Source organism: Acinonyx jubatus, chromosome B3, assembly GCF_027475565.1.
Source record: "Acinonyx jubatus isolate Ajub_Pintada_27869175 chromosome B3, VMU_Ajub_asm_v1.0, whole genome shotgun sequence".
Classification (NCBI taxonomy): domain Eukaryota; kingdom Metazoa; phylum Chordata; class Mammalia; order Carnivora; family Felidae; genus Acinonyx; species Acinonyx jubatus.
This window is the reverse complement of record NC_069386.1, coordinates 141,604,670-141,617,659: the sequence shown is the minus strand read 5'-3', so window position 1 is coordinate 141,617,659 and position 12,990 is coordinate 141,604,670. Positions and strand designations below refer to the sequence as shown.

Below are 12,990 nucleotides of genomic sequence, written 5' to 3'. Positions count from 1 at the left end.
CGGTGGGCGCGAGGAACTTGCAGGTGGGGAAAAATTACAGCTGCGGCTTATTTCAACGGAGAAAGTAAACCAGGTGTCATTAAGATCACTTCGAGCACTTTAATTCAACGTGCACGTCAATATGTGCTGGCCTCTATAATTTATACTGTGCTAATAAATACTACGGAGAAACAGAAAGAATATTAGAAACAGTTCTTATTCTCGAGCAGTTTATGATCTAGCCAGGCAGGCAAAAGAAACAGTGAAGACACACAAAACCACATGTGATTGGGTGCGAAGCTGTAGGTCTTGATAAGAGGGACAGAGTAGTGGGAAAGGCTTCACTGGAAACATCCTGAAGTACAAAGCTCGTGAGGACGGACGGAACATGAAGAGAAAGAGGAAAGCCATTGTCCCAGGAGGACAACGAACCAGTCCTGGTGTGGAAATACACTCGCTGTGTCGAGACAGCAGAGAAGCACGTCCCCCAGCTGGATGCCTGCAGCCCCCTCGATGCTCAGAGCCTCCGCGATGCACCTGCTCCACCCTGACACCCGTACCTCTTGGCACTCTGAGTTCAAAGCCTCCCGCAATAAAGAGACTCAGTCCTTACACAGTGTGTTGTCATTTATGAAGGGGTCAGCCCCTCATTTACTCCTTGTCCCACCTGTGAGATCAGTGGCATCACCTCCAACTTTGAGGAGAAGGGCCTGAGGACCCAAGGGTCACAAGACTTGCCCATGACCACAAAGCCGAGACCTGAGTCCAGGTCTTCTCGCTCCAGGTCCTGAGTCTTTCCAATCGTGCCATCACAGCTCTGACAGACAAGCAGCAGCTACAGGCAGTGTCCGATCCTGATTAGAGCTGGAGGGGTATATTCTAGTCCTTCAGTTCTACGGAGACTTTAAGCCCCTCTAGGAAGAACTTGTTAGGATGCCGGATTTGCGGTCTGCTGAACTGTGGCTTTTTGATTTCTATAAAGCTGACTGACCAACTTCAAGTTCTCTTATAACGAAACTCACACCCAACTCATTCTCACCCAGGGGCCCCAACACTGGGCTGTCCCTCCCACCTGGAATGCTCTTTCTCCAGGCGTCACTCAGATTTCGCTTCTTCTCAGCATATGGGTGTCTGCTAAAATGTCCCCTTATCCACGAGGTCCCACCTGACCACCCCCTACAGTGTGCTTCCTACCACCACCACCAAGCCCTCTCTGGTCCCCTCTCTCTGCTTTACTTGCTCACACTTCTTCTGCCTTCTCTTTTGACTGGCCGTCTCTGCCTGACCCCCTCTACCATCACTGGTCTGTAAGGCCCACAAGAGCAGGGCCACATCTGCCTCACTCACCTCTGTAGCCCCCAGCACCTCGAAAAGGATCAGGCATATCAGAGGCACTCAGTAAGTATTTGCTGAATAGATGAGTTGTGTACGAGGAAAATCTGCAAGGAAGGAAGGAGTGACAAGAGTGGAAGACCAACAAAATAATCTCCTTTTCTCCAATCTTGCCTCAACTCACTGCAGGAATAATACCCCCCCTGGATCTCTATGGCATACCCAGTGATCCAAGCATTTTCAGATTCCTGTTTCATTTGATAATCACAACAGTCAATACGAAGAAGCAAGCAGTGTAATTTGTGAGAGCTCCTCTAATGGTAATAATAAGAATCACATCCCTCTGTGATGGTTAAGAAAATTGACTGGGGCCCCTGGGTGGCTCAGTTGGTTGAGCAGCTGACTCTTGATTTCGGCTCAGGTCATGATCCCAGGGTTATGGGATCGAGCCCCATGTTGGACTCTGCGCTGAGCATGGAGCCTGCTCGAGATATTCTCTCTCTCTCTCTCTCTCTCTCTCTCTCTCTCTCTCTCTGGGCACCTGGGTGGCTCAGCCAGCTAAGCATCTGACTCTTGATTTTGGCTCAGGTCATGATCTCACGGTTCGTGGGTTCGAGCCCCGAGTTGGGCTCTGTGCCGACAGAGTGAAGCCTGCTTGGGATTGTTTCCCTCTCTCTCTCTCAAAATAAACAAACATTAAAAAAAAAAAAAATATATATATATATATATATATATATATATATATTCTCTCCCTCTGTCCCTCTCCCCCTCTCGTGCGTGCTCTGTCCCTCTCTAAATTTCTTTTTTAATCTTAAAAAAAAAAAGAAAGAAAATTGACTGATACACCCCTTTGTAGCAGAGGTTGAAGCTCTGGGAGGTTCCGAAACGTGCCCAAGCTCCCATAGCTTCAGCGCATGTGCCGCTGAAGTGAGCACACACATAGCTTTAAGTGGCTGACGCAACAGGCATCTGGATGGTGAATGCTGTGCCGTCCACACAGCAGCACGGTTCATAAGCCTGTAACTAGGCAAGGGCAAGACTACTCCTTGATTTATGCAAGTACTCCAGAAAGGTGGGCGAGACTCAGATGATGCAGGAATCAAATGAAAATGAAATGGCCTCATGCACTCAAGTGAAACCAGTTGCTGACAGATACCACGGGAAAGGAGGTAGATCGCTTAAGGACATGGGACAATAATCCAAAATGCAAAGAATGACAATAGCAATAGCGCTAATCGCTAATGCTATTACTTCATAGAAACTATCCTTAGCACACTAACCCATTAAATCCTCGCCAAATCAGGACCACTGTTATCTCCATTGTACAGATGAGGACACTGTTGCTATTTCAACAATCTTTCCATCTTCAAGCGTAAGGCAGCATAGGAGCAGTTAAAGGCTTTGTTTCCTTGATGGGCGTGTACATGCGAACACACTGAGAAGCCACAATTTATACAAAGTTTTTAAAATGAAATTTTGTTTAAACAGTTATAAATGTTCACCATCAAAAAATTGAGGGCTGCCTAAGTGGCTCACTCAGTTCAGTGTCCAACTCTTGATTTTGGCTCAGGTCAGGATCCCACCGTGGTGGGATTGAGCCCCACGTTGGGCTCTGTGCTGAAGGTGGAGCCTACTTAAGATTCTTCTTCTCTCTCCTTCTCTCTCTCTGTCCCTCTCATCTCCCCACCCCCAGCTCGAAGGCACGCACACTCTATCTCAAATTAACAAAAAAAATTGAGGGGCGCCTGGGTGGCTCAGTCGGTTAAGTGTCCAACTCTTCGTTTCAGCTCATGGTTCATGGGTTCGAGCCCCACATCGGGCTCTGCGCTGACAGCGCAGAACCTGCTGGGGATTCTCTGTCTCCCTCTCTGCCCCTCCCCCCTTCTCTCAAAACAAACTGTAAACTTTTTGAAGTATGGAAAATTACAAAGAACTAAATAAATGGCATTAATAATCCCATTGTACGGGGGTGCCCAGGTGGCTCAGTCGGTTGAGTGTCCGACTTTGGCTCAGGTCATGATCTCACGGCTGGTGAGTTGAGTCCGCGTTGGGGAGTCCGTGCTGATAGCTCAGAGCCTGGAACCTGCTTGGGATTCTGTGTGTCCCTCTCTCTCTGCCCCTCCCCCGCTCACGCTCCGTGTCTCTCTCTCTCTCTCTCTCTGTCTCAAAAATAAATAATAAAACATTAAAAAAAATAATAATCCCATCGTACAGAGACATGCTATATCTACAGGTAGTGACAGACACACATGTGCAGACACACACAGTTTTTCACTTTATAAACCAGAAGCATTTGCCATTTCATTAAATATTCCGCCAGAACACAATTTTTAATCTGTACAGAAAAGCTGCAGCGAACACACTACATGCATAAACCAAAATTTTCCGAACCAAAATGTTCTAATTTCTGCTTTAGCGGACGAGACCTCCTCAGAAGCAAGTGGAAGGACTAAGCACTTCACAAACGTCAGCTAGTACTATTTCCTCCTTTCAAAGCCATTTTCCTCAAAGCAGCTCTGTCAAATTTAAAAATTCATTCCCTTGATCTGATACCATTCACTTGTCAGCTCCATAATCTCCATACGAAGGGATCTGAGACTGCGGCCTGGTTAGAAGGGGCCGGAGGATTTGCCTCGAAACTCATCTGCAGGGCAGGTACACTATTCTAACTTGGATTATACGTTTACTTGCGGTGGCTTAGGAGGTATTCGTGGAAGGACAGAGTCCCTGGAATCATCTCTTTGGCGCAATCAACGATAACACTATCAACTTGAAAAATGTGTAAGGATCCCTTCACTTGCATGCCCCAGCACAGATTAAAAATTATCACAATTCTGTGGCAGATAATGGGCAGTATAATCAAATTTTGAATCAATTTTTGGGGCTGAAATCCTAGCATTCGTGCCTGACTTCTCCCTCTCCTTCACCCCCAGAGCAACCCCTCACCTCGTTCCATCAACTCTATTGCCTAACCTACCTCACACCTGGCCCCTTCTTACCAGCTGTGGCCATGCCCAGGAGGAAGCCATCACGTGTCTCACCTGGGCCTCTGCGACATTCTTCTAATGCCTGCTCTCCTGCTCCCACAGCTGCCCTCTAGAACCTAAGCTCACACCCAGCAGTGGGAATGAACTCTGTGACTTCGTCGGAATTAAAAACTTTCGTGCTCCAAAAAACACCACCAAGACACTGAAAAGACTACTCACAGAATTGGGAAAAATATTTGTTAATCACATATCTCATAATGCATTTGCATCCAGAACATATAGAGAACTCTTAAAAATAACAAAAAGACAATTCTTAAATGGACAAAGGATCCGAATACATGTTTCTCCAAAGAAGACATAAAAGTGGCCAATAATTTGGGGCACCTGGGGGGCTCAGTCAGTTGAGCATCTGACTTCAGCTCAGGTCATGATCTCACAGTTTGTGAGTTCAAGTCCCGTGTTGGGCTCTCTGCTGTCAGCCCAGAACCCGCTTCGGATCCTCTGTCCCCCTCTCTCTGCATCTACCCTGGTTGCACACATTCTCTCTCTCTAAAATAAATAAACATTAAAAAAGTGGCCAAGAAGCACAACAAAGATGCTCACCATCATTAATCATCAGGGAAATGCAAAATGAAACCACAATGAAACATCACTTTAAACACTAGGATGGCTATAATAATAATAAAAAAAGATATGTGTTAATAAGAATGTGAAGAAACTGAAACCCTCATACGTTGCTGGTAGAAAATAAAATGATGCAGCCACTATGAAAGGGTCTGGCAGCTCTTCAAAGGTTAAACAGAGTTACCACATGACCCAGCAATTCTACTCCTAGTTGTATATCCAGGAGAAATGAAAACATATGTCTACACAAAAATTTGTCCACAAATGTTCATAATATTACCTTCATAACAGTAAAAATTTAAAACAACACCAATTGTCCATCAAAACAACAGTATATCCACACCATGGAATATTATTCAGCAATAAAAAGGAATGAAGTTCTGATCCGTGCATAACATGATGAACCTTGAAAACATGATGCTAAGTTTAAGAAGCCAGACACACAAGACCACATATTGATTCCATTTATATGAAATGCCCAGAATAAGCAAACCTAAAGAGACAGAAAGTAAATCAGTGACAGCCTAGGGCTGGAAGAAGATGGGAATGTGGGTGGAGGTGACCGTTAAATGGTATGGGGTTTCTTTTTAGAATGACGACAAAACTCTAAAACTGGTTGTAGTGATGATTCCATATCTCCACGAATACACTAAAAACCACTGAACTATATACTTTATTTTTTAAACACTTTGCACAAATTTTTCTTAAAGTTTATTATTTTGTGAGAGAGAGAGCAAGCAGGGAAGGGGCAGAGAGAGAAGGAGAGACAGGATCCCAAGGAGGCTCCACACTGTCCACACAGAGTCCCATGTGGGCCTCAAACCCACGAACCGTGAGATCATGACCTGAGCCAAAACCAAGAGTCGGATGCTTAACCAACTGAGCCACCCAGGCGCCCCAACTTGTACACTTTAAACGGGTAAATTATATGGCATGTAAATTATACCTCAATAAAATTATTGCAAAAAAGAAGAAAAAGAAGGAACAGCTCTCCAACACCTATTCATCCTAAAAACTTCAGTAAACTAGGAATAGAGAGAAATTTCCTCAAGTGGACAAGGAATACCTATAAAAAAACAACAGCCAATAGCACACTTAACGGTGAGAAACTCAAAGCTTCCCCACTGTGATCAGGTGCAAGGGAAGGAGCTCCCTATCTCACCACTCCTTTTCAACATCACACTGGAAGTCCTAGCCAATGCAATAAGACAAGAAAAAGACACAAAAGATAGAGTAGGAAAGAATAAAACTGTCTTTGCAGATGACATAATCATCTATGTAGAAAGCCTGAAAGAATCAACAAAAAACTGAAACTAATAAGCAATCATAGCAAGGTGATGATACAAGCTTAACATACAAAAGCCAACTGCTTTCCTATATACCAGCAATGAACAAGTGGAATTTGAAATTAAAAACACAATTCCATTTATATTAGCATTCCCCCAAATGAAATACTTATGCCTAAATCTAACAAAATACGTATAAGATCAATATGAAGAAAACTACAAAACTCTCACGAACAAAATCAGAGAACCAAATAAACGGAAAGATACCCCATGTTCATGGGTAGGAAGATTTGAAACTGTCCAGATGTCAACTCTTCCCAACTTGATTTACAGTTGGGAATGCAATCTAAATCAAAGTCCAGGCAAATTATGTTGTGGTTATCGACAAAACTATTTTAAATTTACACGGAGAAGCAAAGAACCAGAATAGCCACGATCCAACACAATACTGAAGGAGAAGAACAAAGCTAGAGGACGATACTACCCGGCTGTCAAACATACTCTAGAGCTATAGTAATCAAGGCAGTGTGGTATTGGCAGAACAAATAAATCAACAGAACAAAATACAGAGCCCAGAAACAGACCTGCCCGAATATAATTAACTGATCCCTGACAAAGGAGCCAAGGCAATGCAATGGGGCACATGTTGTCTTTTCAACAAACAGCGCTGGAACAAGCAGACGTCCACATGCAAAAAAAAAAAGGAAGGAAGGAAGGAAGGAAGGAAGGAAGGAAGGAAGGAAGGAAGGAAGGAAGGAAGGGAGGGAGGAAGGAAGGGGAAAAAGAAAGAAAGAGAAAAAGAAAGAAAAAAAGAAAAAAAGCAACCTAGATACAGAGCTTATACCCTTCACAAAAATTAACTCAAAATGGATCACAGGCTTAAATGTAAAACACGAAACTATAGGGGCACCTGGGTGGCTCAGTCGGTTAAGCGACTGACTTTGGCTCAGGTCATGATCTCACGGTTTGTGGGTTTGAGCCCCGTGTCGGGCTCTGTGCTGACAGCTCGGAGCCCAGAGCCTGCTTCCGATTCTATGTCTCCCTCTCTCTCTGCTCCTCCCCCGCTCACACGCTGTCTCTCTCTCAAAAATAAATGAAGATTAAAAAAAAAATTTTTTTTAAACACAAAACTATAAAATTCCTACAAAATAACACAGGACAAAACCTGGACGACGCTGAGTATGGTGATGACATTTTATTTTATTTTACTTCACTTTAAGTAGGCTCCATGCCCAGTGTGGAGCCCAATGCAGGGCTTGAGTTCATGACCCTTGAGATCAAGACCTGAGCTGACATCAAGAGTTGGACGCTGAACTGATTGAGCTACCCAGGCATCCCATGGTGATGACATTTTTAGATACAACACTAAAGTATGATCCAAGGAAGAAATAACTGATAAGCTAGACTTCATTAAAACTAAAAAATTCTGCAAAAGAAAATGTCAAGAGAATGAGAAGACAAACCACAGACTGGAAGAAAAGATTTGCAAAAGACACATTTGATAAAGGACTGTTACCCAAACCATATGAAGAACTCTTAAAACTCAACAATAAAACAAACAACCAGGTTAAAAAATGGACCAAAGACCTAATAAGACACCTCACCAAAGAAGATCTACAGATGGCAAATAGGCACATGAAAAGATGTTCCACATCATATGTCATCAAGGAAATGCAAATTAAAATAAGACACACGTGGGGCACCTGGGTGGCTCAGTCGGTTGAGCTTCCGACTCTCGATTTTGGCCCAGGTCATGATCACAGACAGGGTCCTAAGATCAGGCTCCACACTGACTGCTTAAGAGTCACTCACTCGCTCTCTCCCTCTGCCCCTCTCCCCCACTCGTGCACTCTCTAAAATAAAGAAAAAATTTTTAATTAAAAAAAATGAGATGCACGCCTATTAGAACAGCTAAAATCCAGAACACTGACAACACCAGATACTGGTGAGGATGGTCCAACAGGGACTCTCATTCATTGCTGGTGGGAATGCGAAATGGTACGATCACTCTGGAAGACCATCTGGTGGTTTTTTTACAAAACTAAACATAACCTGGGGCACCTAGCTGGCTCAGTCCATACGGCATGCAACTCTTGATCTTGGGATCGTGAGTTTGAGCCCCATGTTAGGCATAGAACCTACTTAAAAAAAAAAAAAAAACTAAACATAATCTTATGATATGATCCCGCACTTAGATACCTTGGTATTCGCCTAAAGGAGCTGAAAACGTACGTTCACACACAGACCTTTACTCAGATATCTATGGCAGCTTTACTCATAATTGTCAAAAGTTGCAAGCAGCTAAGATGTCCTTCAGTAGATGCATGTATAAATCAACTGTGGTCCATTCAGAAGACAGAATGTTATTCGGCGCTAAAAATACATGGACTATTAAATCATGAAAAGACAGAAAGGAACCTTAAATGTGCATTAATGAAAGAAGCCAATCTGAAAAGGCCACATCCTCTATTATTCCAACTATGTAACATTCTGGAAAAGGCAAAATACTATGGAGACAGTTAGAAGATCAATGGTTGTCAGGGGTGGCGGGGGAGGGGATGAAAAAACAAAAGCACGAGATTTTTAGGGCAGTGAAAATACTGATACCATAATGGCAGATACGTGCCATTTTACATTTGTCCAAACCCACAGAATGTACACCACCAAAAGTGAGTCCCAAAGTAAACTACGGACTCTGGTTGATTATGATGTGTCCGCGGAGTTTCATCAATTGTAACGAACGTCCCACTCTGGTGGGGGATGCTGACAACGGGGGAGGCGGTGTGAGCGCAGGGACAGGGGTATATAAAGTATTTCTGTACCTTCTCTTCAACTCTGCTGTGAACCTGAAACTTCTCTGAAAAAATAAAGTCTTTCTTTTTTTAATGTTTATTTATTTATCTTGAGAGAAAGAGCATGTGCACGAGCGGGAGGGGGATCAAGAGTTGGAAGACACCCAGGTGCGCCCCCCCCTTTCAAGTTTCTTTTTTTTTTGACATTTTATTTATTTTTGGGAGAGAGAGAGTGTGTGTGTGTGTGATTGGAGAGGGGCAGAGAGAGAGGGAGACACAGAATCTGAAGCAGGCTCCAGGCTCTGAACTGTTGGCACAGACCCTGACGCGGGGCTCAAACCCACGAACCACGAGATCATGACCTGAGCCGAAGTTGGCCGCTTAACCGACTGAGCCATCCAGGCACCCCAACGCCCCCCTTTTTAAAAAGAGTTCTCTGAAAGAGAAGTGGGTGCATCTCATACAACCCATCCCATTCAAAATCCTTCAGGGGTCCCCCAGGGCTCAAATAACCAAATGCCTTTCGGTGGCCTCATCAGGCTCTGTGCCGCCAGCCTTCCTGGCTCCCCCATCACATCCCCACCTGGCCACCAAGCTCTTGCGGCACTGGCCCCCTCTGTCCCTCCTCAGGCCTCTATCCCCTCTACTCCAATGATCCTTTATCTGACCCCACAAACCTGCCTTCGCAAAGTCCCTCCCTGGGCAGATGGCTTATAGTCCCTCCACCCCTCTTCCCTGTCCTGTCACCTTGTGTACGTCCTTCGTGATTCTCATTGCAACCTTCAGTCACTACCTGCTAAGCAGTTCAATGATCTCTCGTGAAAATATACGCAACAACTGTAAACCCCAGTACCTAACAATATCTTTGGCACAGAGCAGATATTCAGTAAACATTTGCTGATTGAATAAATAAGACGTTAATTTCAGGTCTTACTGCAAAATAATATTCTCAATCCAATCTTTTTTTTTTTTTTAATGTTTACTTTTTGAGAGAGAGAGACAGAGAATGAGCAAGGGAGGGCAAAGAAAGAGAGGGAGACACAGAATCCGAAGCAGGCTCCAGGTTCCAAGCTGTCAGCATAGAGCCTGACGCCGGGCTCGAACTCACAGACTGTGAGATCATGACCCAAGCTGAAGTCGGACGCTTCACCAACTGAGCCATCCAGGTGCCCCTCAACCCAATCTTTAAAATCAATAATGCTTCCTTGGTCACAAATATTTCCATTAGAAGTACAAAACATCAGTCTACCACATTCTTCCAGTGAGGATGCTTCTCCCCACAATGGCGCCTACCATCAACCCCATACACTGGAAGGGTGTCAGCCGCTCTCCATGCTGACTGACAGCAAGCACCCTGATGCCACCTTGGTGGGCCGCTTTTCAAAACTGGAGCAAGGACTACAATGCACAGTCTACACCATTCACTCAGTACAGGAACCCTGCACTGCCAGAGCACTCCACAACTCAGATGCTTTAAGGACTGTCTCCAAAATCTCCAGGAAGACAATTAGTATCCCTGTTGTACAATCTATTTTTGAAGTCTGGCTACAGCATCCATCACTCCTTCAAGTGTTAAAATCTCATGGCTGAGCACAATGGGAATGAAGTCATTTATCTCCCAGACGAATGTCACTGCCCCGCTGCCGTGCCTGTTGGCTGGCTGGCCGGTGCACACAGGCTATAGCCTCACGGAAGCGTGGAAGGAGAACATTTTTTAAAAAGATGTGTATCTAGGGGCGCCTGGGTGGCTCAGTCGGTTAAGCGTCCGACTTCAGCTCAGGTCATGATCTCGTGGTCCGTGAGTTCGAGCCCCGCGTCGGGCTCTGGGCTGATGCCTCAGAGCCTGGAGCCTGCTTCTGATTCTGTGTCTCCTTCTCTCTCTCAGCCCCTCCCCCGTTCATGCTCTGTCTCTCTCTGTCTCAAAAATAAATAAAAACATTAAAAAAAAAAAATTAAAAAAAAAAAAAAGATGTGTATCTAGCCTGGTGCCAGGCTTCCCTTCCTTCCACACACACTACCCCGCAGCTGCAATGAGCTTCCCAGCACAGGCCCTGAACACACCAGGACCTGTTCGTCTTTGCAAAGGCCTCTTCCTCCCTTCCCGCCCCACCCCCCCACCCCCCCTTAAGAACTCGTTCTCCCCTGGGAAACCTTCACAGCCTCTCTCTAACAGTTGGTCTTTCTCTGCTTTCGGAGAACACTAAGCACCTCGTCATCACACGGCACCTCATCTTTAGTTGTCTAGCTTCTTTCCTGGATTCTTTCTTCAGCCACATCCTTCTAGTCTACACACCTTGTGGTGCTTCGAAAGACCACTGGCGCATGGTACAATCAGCACTCGACACCTATTTGTAAACTAAGTTCTCAGAGCCCGAAGCCAGGATCCCCTAAGCATGATATTCCAAAACATAAGACCATTCTACCTCAGCTACACCCACCATCATGCAAAAACTCGTTGGTCTCTGAAGTCCAGGTCTTAGTGAACCTGACTACACACATCGAACAACAGCTCACGTCTACCTCAGCAGAGCTGGGAACTCTTCCCTCCTGATTCTACCAAGCTCCTTGTGCTTCACTGTATCTAGAAATCTCTCCAGGATTGACACCAAAGCTCGTTTTCCTTATGTGTGTGACTGTTACCTGATCGGCCCTTCACTTTTCCAAGTTCAATCGACTGCTCCTCCTGACTCCTGCTACCTTCCTTTTTTCCCCACGAAGTTCCAGTAGCCGTTCTGTCCAAACTACACGGAAGCTAATATAAAATAACCTTCCTCAAACCTGAAGTGTTACCTTTCTAAAATGGAAAGCAGATCCAGAAGAAGACAATCTTCTATTGAAAATGATGATGTGGCTACAAAATAACTTAAACCCAACAAAAGCTACTGGCTAGTCACTCCTCCAGGAGGACTATCCTTATCCCAACTTCCCCACCATGGTCTCGGGTAAAGCAGTCCCTATACCCGCACCTGCTGGTTCTCCAACTAGAAAGCTCCCTGAGGGAGGGACTAGAACCACAGCATCCCTAGAGCCTGGTATGTGGCAGGCATCCAAGGGACTCAAATAATACCTGCTGAATGAACCAACAGGGGATGTAAGTTGGGTTATCCAAAAAAAAAAAAAAAAAAAAAAAAAAACCCACAAGGTCAGAGGCTTATCGAGGTGCACTCTGCTGGGTGTAAGAAAGTACAAACAGCCTTGCAGCTTAGGAGACCGGGAGACACTGGTGACGACACAGAATACAGGGGCTTTCCTCCCAGATTCTGCTCCCAGTGGGTTTACAGGAAGGGAGCCAACCCCAAGTGCAACTCATCCCTCCAGCAGGTAAGGCAAATGTGCACCCAGGCTGGGAACCTACATTCTGCCAACAGATGGAATAGAAGGAACGGGATAAAATTCCTGAATCTCAGCGGGAAAGTGAGGAAGAAGAAAGGGCAGGGAAGAGAAACGGGAGGACAGCATGTGGGTAACTCAGCAGGGGCTACCCTTTACTGAAATGTATCAGGTGCCAGCCAGGCTCGGTGCTTAGCGCTTTACCCGCACGGACCCGCTGGATCCTCCCACCAACACAGAGGTAGAAACTATCATCATCTCCGTTTTACAGATGATGAAACTGCAGCAAGTGATGAGCACTTGCCCCGAGCACACAGCTAAGAAGGGGCAGTGCTGTGACCTGAACCCGGGTCTCACTCCACGGTACCCCATTCTTTACGTCGCAGGACCTATTCTGCCTCCCAGACCCTCAAACAGGACTGAGGGAGGAGTCCTTCATTTACCCATTTAAGGAACACCTACTGAGCACCTAGTAGGTGTGTGCCAAGGTCTGTGCCGGCAGTGCTGGCGCGCGGAGGAAGGCACCGGACTGACAGGGTCGGGGGACAGAACGCAACGTCAATCACGAGACAGCGGCGCTGGGAGCCGCGGGCCGGCAGGCAGAGGGACGAGGGACGAGGGACGAGGGACGAGGGTGCGGCAGAGGGAGGGAAGGCGCGG

General features: G+C 45.6%; 1 protein-coding gene across 6 annotated transcripts in view; it reads right to left on the bottom strand.

The window, feature by feature from the left end:
* Positions 1-12,990, bottom strand: part of TECPR2 (tectonin beta-propeller repeat containing 2) — a 107,930-nt gene that overhangs the window by 94,461 nt on the left and 479 nt on the right. The window contains exon 2 of one of the 6 annotated variants that reach the window (XM_053224958.1): positions 1,327-1,418. The exons of the other annotated variants lie outside the window; for them this stretch is intronic. The gene's annotated coding sequence lies outside the window, so the exon portion shown is untranslated. The remainder of the gene's footprint in view (positions 1-1,326; positions 1,419-12,990) is intronic. 6 annotated transcript variants of the gene reach the window in all.